Source organism: Rattus norvegicus, chromosome 12, assembly GCF_021556685.1.
Source record: "Rattus norvegicus strain SHRSP/BbbUtx chromosome 12, alternate assembly SHRSP_T2T, whole genome shotgun sequence".
Classification (NCBI taxonomy): Eukaryota; Metazoa; Chordata; class Mammalia; order Rodentia; family Muridae; genus Rattus; species Rattus norvegicus.
Window position 1 is genome coordinate 24,196,011 of NC_141545.1, and position 4,585 is coordinate 24,200,595.

General features: G+C 44.1%; 1 long non-coding RNA gene across 4 annotated transcripts; it reads left to right on the forward strand.

Annotated features, from left to right (window-relative positions):
* The first annotated feature begins 481 nt into the window (after nucleotides 1–481).
* Nucleotides 482–4,212, forward strand: LOC148002242 (uncharacterized). Of its 4 annotated transcripts, none has more exons than XR_015634301.1 (5): nucleotides 493–585; nucleotides 1,155–1,271; nucleotides 2,410–2,498; nucleotides 2,902–3,003; nucleotides 3,525–4,212. It is a non-coding gene; the product is annotated as an uncharacterized LOC148002242 (long non-coding RNA). The 4 variants fall into 4 exon arrangements; XR_015634303.1 differs by lacking the exon at nucleotides 2,410–2,498 and adding an exon at nucleotides 2,527–2,749; XR_015634302.1 differs by lacking the exons at nucleotides 1,155–1,271; nucleotides 2,410–2,498 and adding an exon at nucleotides 2,527–2,749 and having other exon boundaries at nucleotides 482–585.
* The last annotated feature ends 373 nt before the right edge of the window (nucleotides 4,213–4,585 follow it).

The window sequence follows — 4,585 nt, forward strand, 5'->3', positions numbered from 1 at the left end:
CAGAAAGGTTACAGGTTTGTCATGTTGGGCATCTTGACATCAGATGTATTTCTCAGCAAGGTCACAACTTAATCATATCATTATTCATCTTGACAACCAGATTTATATTAGTCTTCTTCAGCTGGCTGGGGATTTTCCATGAACCCAGTCATACTTAATTCTAACCATAATAATAACATAAATAATGGAGGGTTTCAAAGGCATTGCTCCCAACAAGAGTTTGCTCAGGGTTGTCTCTCTCTGAAAGGGAGTCGACTCCAGTGTGTTGGAATAAAGCTCCTCTTACTTTTGCATTGATTACTGCCTCAGTGAGTCTCACTCAAGGGGTCCTGGAAGGGGTTCAGATCAGATCTCACATTTAGTGCATTGGATAGGAACTTTACCTCTTGTGGGGGAGGTGCACCACTTGCAGAAGGGTGGTGGATCAGAGGGTGACTCGAGCAGGCACTGCTGTTGTCTGTGTTTCCTCTAACTTCTTTGTGTTCTGCTTTTGGTTTCATTTGTGCTTGCAAGCATCAGAAGGGCTTAAAGAGACCCGGCAACAAGATTTAACCCGGTGGAAGGCCGGCAAGTTCACCAGAATCTGTGTGTATTTTGCTCGTGGCAGGAGCAGATAGCCTGAGTTATCCCATCTGTGTCAGGGAAGGGCTTGTCAGTGTACTTTGCTCCAGAAAAAGGGCATTTGGTCTGTGTTAGTAGTAGTAGTAGTAGTAGTAGTAGTAGTAGTAGTAGTAGTAGTAGTAGTAGTAGTTGTTGTTGTTGTTGTTGTTGTTGTTCTTCTTCTTCTTCTTCTTCTTCTTCTGCTTCTGCTTCTGCTTCTGCTTCTGCTTCTGCTTCTCCTCCTCCTCCTCCTCCTCCTCCTCCTCCTCCTCCTCCTCCTCCTTCGGCATTCTTGTTTTTCTTTATGTTCTTGAATTTGGACTGACAAAATTTTCGGACATGGGATAGACTGTTTTCTCACCTTAATCTTATTCTGACTCATTTTAAAGAAGTTAGGACTAACAACTGCTTAGTGTAACTTAGAGTGGCCTGCTTTTGATGTTAAATGGCCACCTGGAAGAAGACCTTTTATCTCCACAAGGTATCAGCAGTAGAGGACAAAATGTTTCAGAAATTTTCCCTTCTCCCCCTTGCTAACACTTCTTTGTCAACAGGAACAACAAAAAAACAAATCCAGCCCAGTAGCCAGCTCCATCCTTGTTGACAGCATCAGCTTTAGAGCACTAACTACTCTTCCAGAGATCCTGAGTTCAAGTACCAGCAGTTACTTGGTGACTTTCTTTTTCTTCTTAGGACCAGCTCACACCTGCTTATCCCTGCTTCCACCCACCTTCTGATGAGTGAAGGCACAGTGCACACTGGCATCCAGGGTCCCTGACAGGAGAGGCCCCAAGTGGGCATATGGATCCCTCAACAGAGTTTGCAATTGATTCCTGGTCACTCATTTTGTTCAGTAAATGGCTATCCTTGCCAAGAGAAATGCTCGCTCCCTGTCTGAACAAATGTGGTCTCTGAGTTATTAAGATGAAAAAGATGTATTTTATAAAGATATAATGAAGTATAAAGACAGGATATGCCTCTGGTAAGCTCATGTTGAGGCATTTCTTCCCCTGAGAGACCAGCCACATGATGGCATAATGTACTATAAAGTTTATTCAGAGCATGACACCTACTCCCCGACAAGAGCTCTTACAGGTTCTCTTTACTACAGATGGAGGCCAAGAAACTGACTCCTGACCCCACAGGGAACTCACCCAGATTGGGGCTTTAATGCGGTAGGGGGTGAGGAACGTCTCCAGATTTGCTACCTGGCTCTGTAAGGAGGTCTCAACAATAATTTGGCCAAGGTTTAGATATTATATTAGATAAGATAAAATAGAGAATACTAGTATGTAGCCCTGGCTTTCATCAACTAGTTAATGCCAAATATTAGAGAAAAGTTACAGATTCAGGCTAATAAAAGTTGCAGAGAGACTGTAGAAGAGTGCAAATTAGACAAGAAAAAATTAATTAGAGCCCATCTAGCCAACAAAGCCTCGGATCCAGGAGAAAAGACTACCATAGAAATGGCCAAAGGTTTATTTACCAAAGAAACTGGACTCAGTGACAGTAGGATTGCCTGTGTTTATTGTTGCCACACTACTGTTGCATAAAGATGCAGATAAATTAACTTTGGAACTCATGACTAGGCTCCCCGAAATTCTGCCTGATGGCTCAGTAATGCCTACATGCTTCATTATCAGACTTTATTAATCAACTCTGGCCGAGATATTTTGCAGCCACCTGTTTCCTTGAACCCTGCAACTCTCCCACCTGACCCTGACTTAGACTATGCACTCCATCAATGTGATGAGGTCATGGCCCAGTTATACAATACCCAGCCTGACTTGAGGGACTCTCCTCTATCAGAGACAGAACAGACCTGGCTTATGGACAGAAGCAGCTTCATCTATGAAGGTCAGAGGAGAGCAAGGGCAGCAGTGACAACAGAAATGGAGGTAATCTCTATTCAATCTCTTCCTTCAGGCACTTCAACTCAAAGGGCCAAGCTATTAACATTGACACAGGCCCTAGTCATGGGAAAAGGACTGGGTGTTAGCATCTTCAGGGACAGCCAGATATGCATTTACAACTGCTCATGTGCATGGAACCATTTACCAGGAACAAGGGCTCCTAACAGCAGAAGGAAGAACTGTCAAAAATAAAGATAAAATTCTACAGGGCATCAAAAAGGAACCAATGACTAGAGGTAACAGCCATTCTCTGGATTGGCCACTGTCCTACCTGAACTACCTAGAGCAACTGACCTATGCAGAAGAAGAAATTAAGTGGGCTAGGTGATGGTCGACTGAAGGTTAGCTAATATTAATCACCTCTTTAACAAGAACTGCTTTCATAAAGATCCACAGGGTCACTCACTTGGAAGTAAAACAAATGCCGAACTTTAAAGCTTGCCAGATGACCTACACTCCCAGGAACCCCAAATATCCAAATTCCTGACAGGTAAGAGACTGGGGGCCTACTGGGAAAATTGATTTTACAGAGACCAAGCAAGAAAGATATGGCTCAAAATATCTGCTGGTACTTGTGGACATTTTCTCCAGATAGATAGATGGAGATACTAGAAGAGATTTTTCCCAGGTTTGGAGTACATAAGGTAATAGGATCAGATAATGGACCTGCCTTTATATTTCAGGTAAGTCAGGGACTTGCTAAGATCTTGGGGACTAATTGGAAACTGCATTGTGCATATCGTCCCCAGAGTTCAGGGCAGGTAGAAAGGATAAATAGAACTCTACAATAGACCTTAACTAAATTAGCCTTAGAGGCTGGTGGGAACTGAATGATGCTCCTTCTCTTTGCCCTATATTAGATGTATATGGCATTCTAGTCCCCATTGTATCCAGCCGACAGTTGGCAGCTATTACAGAACTGAAAAATGATAAATTTAACATTTAAAGTCAGAGCTACCCACTAGGCTCATGAATATGTTTGGCCTAAACTATGTGCTCTCTGTGAATCAGGCCTGGTTTTAGAACCACACAAGTCAAAAGAGACTGGGTCTATGTGAAGAGATAGATGCGCCTAAACCCAGGTGAAAAGGACATTTCATCATCCTGATGACGTGATCACCACCTGGGTGTACTACAACCATGCCAGACCTGCTACTCCACTGAAGAAGACTACTTGGCTCCAGCTGTACCAAAATAGAGGGGTTCGAAAGGACACCACCCCCTCAAGTTATGTAGTACATGTCTTATATCCCCCTGTTAGCTTTTACACTATAAGCTTCAAGATTGACACTATGCTAAAAGAAAAAGGGGGAATGAAAGTGCTAGAGTTGGGGTCAGTCTGAGGCCAGTGGGAAAATTCCACCACAACCTCCGAGCACAAAAAGACCCCTCCTTTTCAAGAGGAGTAGAGCTACAAGGAGTAGTTCCTGGAACAGCTACAAGCCAAATTGTTGAACAAAGCCACCGGTAACTCCTCATCTGACCCCCCTCAGGAACTCCCAGAACGGTCCACTGACCATGTGTCAGTTTGGAGGTCAATTTGCTCCACCAATAGTACCGTGCCTAGTTACCATTGTTTGAATTCTGCCCCAATTGTTTGCAAAGTATATAACTCCCTGTTAGTGTCTGCTCAGGGTTGTCTCTGAAAGGGAGTTGACCCCAGTGCGTTGGAATAAAGCTCCTCTTGCTTTTGCATTGATTACTGACTCAGTGAATCTCACTCAAGGGGTCCTGCAAGGGGTTAAGATTGGACCTAACACGTCAACTTCCGGTGTTCACATCCTTAGCCCCGCCCTCCAAGGCCTTTTCTGGGACCTGGTTTAGATTTGCAAGTTCCTCATCCTCCACATTCAGGTAATCCCTTCCCCTGCATCTCTAGGGTGGGGATATCCCAGGAGTCAAGGGCTGCCGCTAACTTACAGATATCAAAGACAAGGTCCAGCCACCAGATATAAGGTGGGTGTTTCTCTGTAGTGGACCAAGCTACATCCCCAGTGTCTGGGAATACTTATCAAGTCACTTTGGTAAGGTTGTGTGTGTGGGGTGTTGAGGCTCAGCATGGGAAGGAAGAT